This window comes from Tursiops truncatus, chromosome X (genome assembly GCF_011762595.2).
Source record: "Tursiops truncatus isolate mTurTru1 chromosome X, mTurTru1.mat.Y, whole genome shotgun sequence".
Taxonomy (NCBI): domain Eukaryota; kingdom Metazoa; phylum Chordata; class Mammalia; order Artiodactyla; family Delphinidae; genus Tursiops; species Tursiops truncatus.
In genome coordinates, this window is record NC_047055.1 from 49,036,866 (window position 1) to 49,050,706 (window position 13,841).

The window sequence follows — 13,841 nt, forward strand, 5'->3', positions numbered from 1 at the left end:
CTAAATACCAACTATAAAAATCAAAATACATATTTATCACTTATTTATTAATCTATCTCTCTATCTTTACTTTTGTCTGTGGTAATACTGTCTACCTTCTGACAATGAAAACAAATATGTTCAAGTCCTTCTCCATAAAGTATGGCCACAGAAAACACACCAAAAGATTTGCCTTGTCATTGTAGTTATATTACATTAAAATTTAAAAAAACAAATAAAATTTGAAAATCCCTAATTGGGAGAGATTTCAAACATAAAATGTTTATACATCTTAAATAGTTGCTTTATAAGTTTGTCAAATTCTCCTCTCTTTAGTATATCCTTATTTAGTATCTGTTCTTGTTTTCTACAGCAGCTTAGCTTAGAACATGCAGATATCTCACCAACTGAAAAGTAAATTAATAATAAAAAATCACACCTAAATCAAAGTGATTTTAGCTTTCACATTAAGACAGATCCATCATTAAAATCAATATCCCTCCTTGAATTAAAAACCTGTCAGATAACTGACAGGCTCAGTCCTTCATTCTTTTGGATCCAATGTATTTTTTAAAAGTCTTTTTGCAAAACGCTACTGTACTTTGCTTTAATGTTAATATTAAAACTGTAATTTAAATGTACTCTGTGTTAAAAAGGCACAATAAAAACAAATTATTACAAATAGCTCCACATCAGAAATTTCATTTGTCAGCTACTAAAATGAAGAAATTAGTATTCAGAGGTAAACCTCCTAAAATGATCAAAATATTAAATTGCTCTTTTATTTCCTAACTTTATTATTTGATATTAGTTAAGTATAATATACTTACTGTATATTAACTAAAATTAACAAGTTTATAAGTTTTTTTTAAGTTTCAAGAAATACAATCGTGTGACATATGGTTACACAAGCTTATTCAACATTCACATTAATTAACCTGTGCTAATTTAAAAATCAGATAAAAGTACAACTAGGAAAAACAAATCACATTTACAAAGGCCATTAACCCATAATACTCGGTAAACTTTTTAATTTCACTATATAAATTACCAAAGTTTTCATAGGATTTGTAAAATTTTCTTTTACAGATACCCCGAGTGTAATCAGATTCCTTTCATCAACTGCTTCTAAGAGATTGGGTCAAGATCTAGGAGCACAAAGGAAGAACTTTACCAGAGATACTCTGAGAAGGAGGCTGACAAGATTTTTCTGCTAATCCACACAACATTACAGGAAATTATAGGACAAGGCTTATACACCTCATTGGTGTAAATCACCTATACCAGACAACAGCTCAACAGATTGGTCAACTACTGAAAATCAAGTGGACATAATAATGCCACCAGCTGAGATGATTGTGCAGCTCCTTCTGTAAGATTTCTTTAGCATCTGAATTTATATAAAGCTGCCCTGCTCAGACAGAACCCATCTCATCTTGGAGGACTAATATTCCAATCCTGTGAACTGTGTCACTGGGAAGTGACAAATTCCATGCTGTACCGAACTGGCTCTTAAGAACTAAGACTGCTCTTAGAAGTGAGAGAAAAAGAGACACTGGTTCTCAACAAATTCCACTGAGGTGTAGACACATCTTTCCAGTGTGTGATAGACTTCTAGACTGTTGCTAAAGTTAATCCTAATATTAATAATATCCTACTTAAATACTTCTCCCTAGTATTCCTATTTAATGTCAGTAGGTTTATTTATCATTTAATGTACTGAGAATTTACAAAGTTAAAATTGTTAACTAGATCATTATTATTTTGTGGATAAGATGTTCTTCCATTGTTGTTACTATATTTTCCTGGATATAGAGGCTGAAAACTAAGGGATAAGTAAGCACAAAGTGTATTTTCTCAGACTTAAATCTTAAGTCTAAAGTTATTTTTGTAATAATGAATTAATACCCCTGTAATATTTAATGCTGTTGTTTTTTGTTAACTAATTCTACTATCTTGCAACAAAGATGCCTTTAGACAAGTGGTGTTGCCCTGATTGTAAAGAGCCATGTCTCCCTACTCTGGCTCTAGGTCATTGGTTACTACAGACTAGACTTGTTCAAAATGATTATTCAGAAGCTGACCTAGATCGAATGTTCAGAGCTAGTTTTTGCCCTCAGTGTCACCACTCAATTACAGGCCTTACTCAGCCTCCTTTTCCCATTGAGTGGGCTCCCTCAAATTTTACCAGGTGGACACATGAGAAGGCCTTTCATCCCATTCACCAAGGCCCTCCACTGGTTAGGAAAAATATATATCAGTCCAAACTGGTTACATTTAATGCTGCATTGCATTTTATTTTGTCCAGGACCAATAAAGTCTTAGACCACAGGCTTGGCGGTTATATTGAAATGGCATCTGAAAGAGAAATAACATTAACTACATCTTCAGTTCCTTTATTGGATGACTCTGTTCCTGAGGGTTCTGCCACGGAGTACACAGACTTAACGCCATCAAATGATGGCTTTATTTCTGAGGAGTTTTCATGGAGAAACCAGACTACTTTTAAATAGCTCTCTTATTCTGCTATCCAGTTAGTTCCAGATAAGATCATTGCCTCTTTCTATAGTCATAAGTCTAATGTTATGTTTCTAATTACTGAGGTTAAAAATGTAATCCAGGTATAGTACCTAGAACTCTATTTAAAAGGTACTATCACAGTGCTGTCTTAAATAATTATAACTTAACATGATATAAAGTGAAAAGGACAATATGCTTTTGTTAACTGCTGTAAATTTGTTCTTAGAGCTTTCCAAACTATTTTAAATATAGTTTTCTCTGAGTTATTTTAGGGCTTAATATGTGGCTTGTGTACATCACCTTCACATATATAAACTTAAGTAAAAAGCTTTATCACTTGGACATGATTTAACATAAATCTGATTTGCTTCTTATATCCCTGAGGCTTATTCTCTTAATGCTAAGCATAACACTTTGGGACTAGGTAATTTACATCTATTAAAAACCTCACTCAAATACAATGGCTTACAATGAAGATAGTACATACCTTATAGTTGCCTACTTGTATAAGATTTTTCCTCAACAGTTCCAATGTTCAAACCAAGGAAGACGACCAAACATATCACAAGTGTAATAATTGTGGTAAAATTTATGGGAAGCGAAGGGAAAGCATTTGGACATATGAGTGAATTCCAAAATAAAAAATAATCATAATATTTCTGATTCTTACAAGTATGCAGAGGTTTGTTTGGTTTTCTTTGTTTTCTTTAAACTACTGTTTGGAGAAAGAAATACTTCCCCATTTCTGTCACATTGTATTTACCCTCAATAATTCAACTGTTTACATACAAATTTCCAGAAAGTTTTTTAGAATTTTATTTTAACCGCATGGGTGAGGTTTCTTATAATGATCTAAAACATCAAGATGTTCTGTAAAAAAGAGCCCAATGAGATGTACTAATAATACCTGTGTCTCATCACATTGTTTCAAAGCTTTCTTCATCTTTGTTGTCAAAGTTATTCTTGCCTATAAAATAAACGTTTGCTTACAGATGAATTACCAGTGGAGAGTGATTAATAATTTCCTTTTTCATGAAAAGTATTTACGGCCATCAAAATCTTTAGATTCATTCCTTTGCCTCCTATTTAGTGTAAATGAAGATGTGCCACAATGCATAATACTCTTTTTTTCCCATTTACTCATTCATTCAATAAATACATGAGTTCCTATGCTTTATCAAGCACATTGTAAGCACTAGAGGTATAGTGTCAAGCAAAAACATGCACAATCCCTGCCCTCATAGTATTTAAAGATATAGTGGTGGAGACAAAAAATAATCAACTAATGATACAAATTAAAGCAAAGTTGCAACTCTGATAAAGCCTAGAAAGAGTTTCACAGAGCTCTGAGAGCAGTTAGTGGTGGATTTGGCCCAGGCAATGCCACTGAGATGACATCTGAAGTATACACAGGAGTCAGGTGAACAAGTGAGTGAAGAACATTCTATGCAGATGACAAGTGCATAGCTTTATAAGACAAAATAGGAAAAAGATTATGAGAGGGTGAGACAGGGTCATTGTGGTTTGAGCATGGTATAACATGAGGCTAGACAGTAGGTAGGAACCAAACCATTTGGGGACTTTACACCTCGTGCAGCAGTTCTGTCTTGATCCTAAGAGCAAAGGGAAGCCAAAAATCATCTATAGACCATTCTTCTGAGTTTCATGACTGACTTACTTTCACATTAAAATGGCAATGCTCTTGTGAAACTTATCAGGGAAACCTGTGGGAAACTAAGTTTATCACTTTGAAAAATGACAATGGCAAATAATGCATAGCACTTTCTATCGAGGTACTGTTCTAAGTGTTTCACATACATTAACATATTTAATCTTCCCAATAATGCCCTGACATAGATCCTATAATCATCACCAGTTTACAGATGAGGAGACGAAAGCACAGAGACCTTCAGTAACTTTTCCCAGTTCACACTGCTATTAAATTGCATTTGAACCCGAGTGGTCTGTCTCCTGAGATTCTGTTTTTAAGAATTATGCTTTTTATGCCCCTCATACCAATAAGCATATTTTGGCACTAGTATTCAGCAACACTAAAATCGTTGTAAGTTTATTACTGTTTTCATACAAAAAGTTAGTGTGGTTCTACATGAAGAACTGGAGAAGGTTTTTTATGTTTGGTTGGTTTTGTTTTGTTGTTTTTTTCTGCATGGGGTTGGAAAAGGGGATATCAGGGATTTTGATGTAGTTCTGGCAGTCAGTAAAATGATAAAAGAATCTTTGGAACCTGAATTTCTTGTGTTCAGCTGCTTAGCTTCCAAATTTTGAAGTGGATTTACATCCATCATTTAGAGAAATGCCTGTGATTAGTTGAAACAGAGACCACATGAAAAATGATATTTCATGGGCACATTTAAAAAGAAGTTAAAAGCCAGAGTAACAAACAAATGAAAAAAATACATTTCAAACTTTAGATAATTAATAGCTTGGGATAAGATTAAGTCGTACTGTGAATTTAATTATAAGTTATGAAAATGTATTAATATGTAATATTATCATCAAATCTCTAATATAGTGAATGTGTGCAGAACCTTGTGTGATAACGCATTGCTATGTTAAGTGCAGTTTCAGTTTTGTGCTGATACTTGAAAAACAGTTATATAGGTTATTGTAACTGTCTTTTCATTCTCAAGTTATCTGTATGTTGTAATTAAATGAATTCATATTTTCAGAACACCACGATGATTGGAAAGTAGAACCTAGAAATCTATTTATCACAATTATGACAACATAATTGCAATTGGGTTTTTACCTGTAAGATCGGTTTATATGCTCACTTTTAAAGATAGAAGATATTTTTTTAACTTAGACATTTAAAACTATAAATTATAAATTATGCTTTTTAGATAACATTTTATGGCAATATAAAAAAGAGATCTAGATAATATATTGATTAGTTTTATGGGACTGACATATACCAACAAAAATAGATACTGGCAGCCAATTATACGGGACTATACATTGAGAGACTTCCTGACTGTGTACTATTATTCTTTCTTTCACCAACAAAAGGTCTCATTTGGAAAGAAATTTCATGCCAACTACTAATAATCAACTACCTTAGTGAAAATGGAAAAAGAGATGACCTGCTTTCACCTGGTAAACTTTTAAATGCCATATCAACATTTGGGGGGGGGATTTTTTTTTAAGCATGAAATTTGTTATATTTTTATTGGTTTGTTCTGTCTCTTCCTCTGTCTCCCTATCTCTGCAGTTGTTACTATACTACACAGTGGTAAATTATGTGTAACTATAGATTTTAATGCTGCAACACATTGGATCAATGATTGAACAGACATTATGAACCGATACCTGGTATGTTATGTTTAAATATATCAATCCCTAGAGGTCTACACTCTGCTGCAAAATCTGTTTGGATAACTTACTAGTGAGTATTCATGAAAGTGTTTTCACAGTAAAATGTATAGGTTACATTGTTAGATAATGATCTGTACCTGTGGATTATCCAAGAGTGTTTGGAAATGGAGAGCCAACATAAGGATGCCGTGCATCTAGTAAGATGCTGAATGCCAGCTATGCTTTCTCCACTACATCATGATGAAGATAGTGCTCCTCACCCAATAACAGCCATCAGACTTTCTCTCTAAATTATCTTCCTCCAGTTCCTCTCCCTATATTCTAGGACATTAAAATCCTGTTTCAATAAATCCATGAATACTGGAAGACAGGGATTGAGCTAGAATCTTTTATAAATATAATGTAACATGGGGGAAAATGGCATTAAGCCATATGGACTTGATAAAATTTTGAAATATGTTGGTTACATAATTCTCTCCAAAGGGAGATTTTAGGCAAGGACAATAGACACTCCTTTTTATATTTCCCTTTGTTGTTTCTCCTGCTTTATTTCCTATAAAATGGTATTCATTGTTTAGATAAACACAATGTGCTGTTCATTGACCAACAACCCATCAGAAGAACATCCATAAGGATGAAACTAGGATATTTGCATTGATTAAAGAAAAAAACCAGTTTGGAATATAACCTGGAATTAAAATCAGTTAAGGGACCTAAAATACACTTCATAGTACCAGCTTCTTTTATGTATTTTTATTTTTTATAGAAAACTGGGATTGTAGAAAAATTCTGAATATAAGGATCAAAGACAAACTGTTTACATTCTCTTTCTCTAATAATGTGGTGTGATGAGCACTTGACAGTGCACTTATAGTAATGAACAAATAAATATTAATTGATCAACTACTATGTGCCTAGCACTCTTGGTGCATTTATGAAGCTTATGCTTTGAACAAAGATATAACACATACAAATATGTAATAAAGTTCATTTTGAGACACTATACTCAGAAATTCCTAATTATCAAGTGATCCTTTTAGGAAGTTTGAGTAAACCTGCAGGAGATTATTGTCTAGAATTTCAGGGTAGAGTTAGGTCAGTGGACATGGCTGCTCAGGATGCTATGAAATTTGTACTATCTCCAGAACAACTTTTTATATGTGAAGAGAAGTCCAGCCCTTGGAAGATCTCAAGGCCAAGTCTCTTTGTAGTTGGTGGGCAGTCATAAAAGCAAAGTTGTATAGTGAAAATAGAACTGGACCAAGAACTTGAAATTTGGATTCTAGTGTTTGTTCTTGTATTAAATAATTTGGGACCCTACATACATTACTTAATTTTTCTGTGATTTTTGTTCCTCATTTTTAAAGAGGTGCTTGGGAAGAGAGAGGTATGTTAAGAGAAAGGTATGTTGAAAATAGGTGACCTCTTTCCAGAAATAAACATATGTTATTCAAAAACACAAATGATGATATTTCTGTTATTGCAAATAGATGGAACTATCTAGGGCCCCTGTGTTCAGCGGCACTGACTATACACTGAATAATAAAGGAAATCATTGACATTGACTAAGACTGATGTGGCCATTCCATAGAAGCAGGGTGGATTTCCCCATATTCAAAATGTAGTTCAGGGCTTCCCTGGTAGCACAGTGGTTGAGAGTCTGCCTGCCGATGCGGGGGACACGGGTTCGTGCCCTGGTCCAGGAGGATCCCGCATGCCGCGGAGCAGCTGGGCCCATGAGCCATGGCCGCTGGGCCTGCGCGTCCGGAGCCTGTGCTCTGCAACGGGAAAGGCCGCAAGGGTGACAGGCCCGCGTAACGCAAAAGAAAAAAAAAAAAAGTAGTTCAGATGTCAAATGATGAAAACACATACACACACCAAGAAGGTATTTTAAAAGTTTCTTATTTTTTTTTTATTTTATTTTTTTTTAAGTTTCTTATTTTTAATGAAGCTTTCTTAATGAAGCTTTGTAGAGAGAACAGGGTGATTCCCAAGCTGGCCTGAAAATGGCTTGAGAGGTCAGGGAAAGGAGATTGGCTTGTGATTAGCGGTTGAGGTCAGGGTTAGGGTTCTTAGAAGCAGTTCAGGGTTGGTGTGGTTTTAACTTCCTGCTGGTACCCAAAAGGAGAGAACACTGCAGCTTTCTTGTCAGCTTGCTCAGATGTGGGATAGAAGGGAAAAGGAAGAGTGGTGGGACTTGAAACCTGTCAGCAGTGAAACATCAAAAATGATGTCAACCTTTTTTATTACACACAGGAATGGTGCCTCCTAATGTCATGCAACTTAGAAGTCCTGAATTTATTTTTTAAAAATGTTTTAACTTATATTTGTATAGCATTTTGTCTACATGTGGTCTTCTTAGTTTCATCTCCTGATTTTATAGATGAAGACACTGAGTCTTTGAGAGGTAAGTTTCTCGTCTATAATCATAGCTAGTAATATAAAGGTATCAAGCGTATTATTACAAATGCTCCTCAATTATGGAATTACTATGTTTGAGTATGCAATTATTATATTGTCCAGAAAACAAACAAACATATAATTCCTCATTCAAATGTTTGTGCTGTAGAGCTAGGCAACATGTTTTTCTACTTCTGCAGTTTATTCCACAGACCATTACTAAGATGCTATTGTATTCAAAGCACTTTTCTAGGTGCTGAGGGAATACAGAGATTAATGAAAAGAGACTTCTAGGAGCTTATTGTTTAACACATTGTTTGAGTAATCATTTGGTGATGAATTTGCTTAGTATAGGATGCAAATATAGATAATCCAAGCTGACAGAAAAGACGCTATAATGTTAATTTATCATAAATTTAGTTGAAATCTTTTCTTATTTTGCTTTCATAGATTCCACACTAATTGCTCGGAATATATTGATTACAAGACCTATGCCCACAGTAATTCAGCAGCCCAAATGTTCTGAAGTTTGAGTGAAGCCACAGTTAATTATTAGAAACTGTGTTTCATATTACAAATTATAATATGGTACTAAGTATAATACATTCTCAATTTGTATGCTTCAAGAGATAGATATTAACTGATAAATCATTTAAATTATTGTCTGAATTTTTATGGTACATGTTAATCCATATTTCCAAATGACATTTTGATGCCAACAGAAGTACACTAAAATCTTATTTTTTTTAATTGGAGTACAGTTGCTTTGCAATATTGTGTTAGTTTATATTGTACAGCAAAGTGAGTTAACTATATATATATACATATATCCCCTCTTTTTTTGATTTCCTTCTCATTTAGGTCACCACAGAGCATTGAGTAGAGTTCCCTGTGCCATACAGTAGGTTCTTATTAGTTATCTATTTCATACATAGTATCAATAGTGTATATATCTCAATCCCAATCTCCCTAAAACTCTTATTTTTTATCATTGCCATTTTATGGCATATATAAATATTTTTATTTTTATTTATTAATTTATTTATCTCTGCCAAAATAAAATTTAGGGCCAAAGTTAGAATGTTCTTAGTAACCTAATTTGGATTTGTTTGACATTGGCAAATTAAAATACTAATATTAGTGTGATACTAAAGAAGTTTTCTATAATAAATAGAGGAGTTACTTATTTTATGAAAAAATTGAAACAAATATCATAATTGATGCTTCCGTCAATCTAGTCTAGTCAATAAATATCTCAGAGTGTGGATATGGCATGCCAATCCTTACAGTATTTTAGTTTATGTGAAAGAGAATTGCAGCAAAGTAGCATTAAATTAAATTATGACTATTCACAACAAAAGATATTAAAATAACATTATGATTTCAGGATTCAGGAAGTTATTATGGCAGAAACTTAACATTCTTGGAAGCTTGAATAATTAAAAGTAGAAAATAAAGTGTATATAAATATGGTAACAATAACAAGGTAATACCATATTTTATCAAATCTAGAATGCCATCAATTATAAGATGCATTATATTTTTATGTCAAGAAAGAAAAAGATTCTACTTGCTAAACTCTGATATACCATTAATTTTAAGGGGCATCTTGATTCTGGGGATGCTAAAATGTGAAAAAAATCAATGAAATATGGTTTATCCTGAAATCTTTGAAATTTTTAAATTTAGCAATATCCATTTAATGGAGCTCTGTTCTCGATCCTCTACAAGATTTGATGATTAAGGCACAGTATGGATCTTTAATTAAAGTCAGTGTTTCTTGTAAGTCTGTACATTTACAACGTTTCAAATGAAATTTTTAGCATGAACAAAAATGAGATTCATAATATGGCTTCATTGTGTATGTTGAAAATCTTGCTCCTCCCCCCATTTCCTTCAGTAGTTGTGTTTCATATCATGACTTTGAATAGATTGCTTGAATTTGCTTTAGCTACCTGATTTAGAATTTATCTTTTCTATATTTTTGGTATGAAATCACAGCACTACTTATTATGCCCCTAGGCTTTAGAAGTATAGGGAGAAGCAAGAGGCACATAGATTATGGTGAAAGTTCACTCATTATGAAGTGATCATTATACAGGTTAAGTTCGGTGTCTAAAGGGAAGAAAATATGATAGAAAGTGATGAAAAAAGTTAAATCTTCTTTCCTCTCAAGAATTCTCGCACTGAATCTCAAAACTATGATACTCATTGAAGTACTCTGGAATGATCACTAAGGAGTATGGTTCCAGAAATACCATATGCTCCCTATGAAACAACTAGGGTAGAAATTACCTGTTTCCTGGTTCCAGGGCTATTGGGTTACAATCTATAATTAAATGATCAGGTTTTTAAAAGAAAATTAATTTGAGAACTAATTGGTTTTTAGATACCGATGTTCACAGTACAATTCATAGTTTTTCTAGAGGTAAATATTGAATCCCTCAGCCCTAGAGAAGACCTAACTCAAAAAGAAGACGTTTTCAGAAATAATTGCCTCAAAAACAAGCAGGAGGAAAATAGGACAGTGTCCACTTTATGTCTTTGGTATAGGAGACATATCATTTTTTTAAATAAATTTATTTATTTATTTACTTACTTTTGGCTGCATTGGGTCTTCATTGCTGCGTGCGGCCTTTCTCTAGTTGTGGCGAGAAGGGGCTACTCTTTGTGCAGTGCATGGGCTTCTTATTGTGGTGGCTTCTCTTGTTGCAGAGTACAGGCTCTAGGTGCACAGGCTTCAGTAGTTGTGGCACATGGGCTCAGTAGTTGTGGCTCATGGGCTCTAGAGCACAGGCTCAGTAGTTGTGGCTTCCGGGCTTAGTTGCTCCGTGGCATGTGAGATCTTCCTGGACCAGAGCTCAAACATGTGTTCCCTGCATTGGCAAGTGGATTCTTAACCACTGCGCCACCAGGGAAGCCCAAAATATCATTTTTTATAGCTTGTCTTTCTTTCCCTTTCACAAAAAAATGTATTCTCATGTGAATTTTAGAAAGACAAAAAATTATAAGAATAATCCATTTGAATATTAGTGCCATTGTCTATTACATATGCTATCTCTCTTCTCTTTGCCATGGTGGTCCATATCTATACTATCAGTGCCATTTTTATGTCTTACTTTTCAACTGAGTCTACTATTGAGTTGAAAAGATGTTAAGCAAAATGAACTGTGAGAGGAATAGATCTAGATCTAGCAGTTGGAGCAGGAAGTAAGTTGAAATTAAAACCACTAGGGACTAGTAGATATTGAGGAATAACTAAGAGAAGAAGTGAAAGAATATGAAAGGAAGGAAATTAAGTTTCTCTTTGCAACAATATAGGAAAGCTTCTCTACGGTTCATTTACTTATGTTCCATGCATAGAAATGTCTCTTTTTGGGGAAGTGAATCATGAAATTGCAAGCATGAAATAATTGTCCCTTAATGAATCTTATTCCTTTAGAGTTTTACTGAAGTACAACTTCTATTTCTGCTGTCCCTAAAGCAACACAAAATCTCTTGTTTTGTTAAAGACAGCTAAGTTGAGGGTGTTTTGTTTTCTGGAGTTCAATTGTTGCTGTGTTCTTTTTTTTAAAATAAAACACGCCAAAGTTAAAAACAACATGGCCACAGGAGAAGCATTAGAGAAAGCTGCATAGCTGAAAGTAAATTAAAAAAAAATTATGAGCACAACATGATGCTAATACCCAGTACCTGTTTCTGTACTCTGTGCCATGCCTGCAGGTCAAGACCAATCTCTTTTTCAGCCTGGTATTCAGCCCCCTATTCAAATTGGGAAATGAGTCTCCTGTGATGTTACCTAGAAGTACTATCACCCTTAACTCACTTTCTTTTAAAAAAAGTATCTTTTCCCTCCTGAAATGCCATGTTTGCTGTGTCTTTTATTACCAATGGGCCATTGAATGGCATGTTATTCTATTATTTGCCTGATCAAAGAGGAAAATATGTATGTGTGGGGGTTTATGAGAAAAAACAAACAGTTTTTTATATAAAGTCAGACTCATATCTAGATGCAGTAGACAGGAGCCTTCTTACAATTTGAGTTGCACAAAGAAAGTGCAACCTAATTGTCCATTGACAGATGAATGGATAAAGCAGTTTTGGTACATATATACAATGGAATATTACTCAGCCATATAAAGGAATGAAATTGGGTCATTTGTTGAGACATGTGTGGATCTAGAGACTGTCATACAGAGTGAAGTAAGTCAGAAAGAGAAAAACAAATATCATATATTAACACATATATGTGGAACCTAGAAAAATGGTACAGATGAACCGGTTTGCAGGACAGAAATTGAGACACAGATGTAGAGAACAAACGTATGGACACCAAGGGGGGAAAGCAGTGGAGGTGGTGTAGTGGTGCTGTGATGAATTGGGAGATTGGGATTGACATGTATACACTAGTATGTATAAAATGGATAACTAATAAGAACCTGCTGTATAAAAAAATATAATAATAGAATTAAAAAAAAAGTTCATCACTGCTAGTCATTAAGGAAATGCAAATTAAAGCCACAATGAAACACCATTACACACCTATGAGAATGGCTAAAATTAAAAAAGCACTGACACTTGGTAAAGTGTTGATGGGGTTGGAGAGCAAATATACATTGTTGCCGGGAGTGTAAAATGGTGCAGCCACTCTGGAGAACAGTTTGGCAGTTTCTTACCAAGTAGATATACACTCACCATATGAACCATCAGTCCCTCTCTTGGGTATTTGCACTAGAAAAGTGAAATTTTCAGTTCACACAGAAATGTCACAAACTGGAAACAATCCAAATGCCCTCCAGTGGTGAATGAGTAAATAGAGTGTGGTATATCCATACCATGGAATAAGTCAGTGATTAAAAATGAAAGAACTGCTATTGATACACCAATAACTTGGATGAATCTTAAAGGCATTATGCTGAGAGAAAGAAGCCAATCTCAAAAGATCCGTTTATGTGACGTTCTCACAAAGAAAAATCTCAGGGATAGTGAACAGATCAGGAGTTTTCAGAAGTTAGGGGTAGGAAGAGATTGTGACAACAAAGAGAGCACGGAGGGAGGTTTTTGGACTGGTAGAATTGTTTTGTGTTCTGATTGTAGTGGTGGCTGCGTGAATCTAGACCTGTGTTAAAATTCATTGCATTGTACACCAAAAGGTCAATTTTACTGTATGATAATGTTTTTAAAGTAAAAGAAAACCAATTTTAATGAGTTGGAATTTAGTTGAATATGAAGCCTCATAGAATTTGCCATCTCTGTTTCTGTTGAATATAAAAAATTTTGAGCTGCTGCGTATAAAAAATTTTGAATAAAAATATTTTTGGTGTATTTAAAAAAGAAAACAAATAGTCACAGATGTAGGAAGCAATCTAATGGTTACCTTGGGGGAAGCAAGGGAGGGATAAATTGGGAGATTGAGACTGACATACACACACTACTATATATAAAACAGATAACTCATAAGGAGCTACTGTATAGCACAGGGAACTCTACTCATTACCCTGCAATGACCTATATGGGAAAAGAATCTAAAAAAGAGTGGATATATGTACATGTATTACTGATTCACTTTGCTGTACAGCAGAAAGTAACACAACATTGTAAATAAA

General features: G+C 34.1%; 1 long non-coding RNA gene across 1 annotated transcript in view; it reads left to right on the plus strand.

Annotated features, from left to right (window-relative positions):
• Positions 1–3,488, plus strand: part of LOC141277662 (uncharacterized) — a 440,393-nt gene extending 436,905 nt beyond the window's left edge. Inside the window, exon 3 of the long non-coding RNA XR_012329421.1 lies at positions 1,069–3,488. This is a non-coding gene — a long non-coding RNA (uncharacterized lncRNA). The remainder of the gene's footprint in view (positions 1–1,068) is intronic.
• Positions 3,489–13,841: the final 10,353 nt, after the last annotated feature.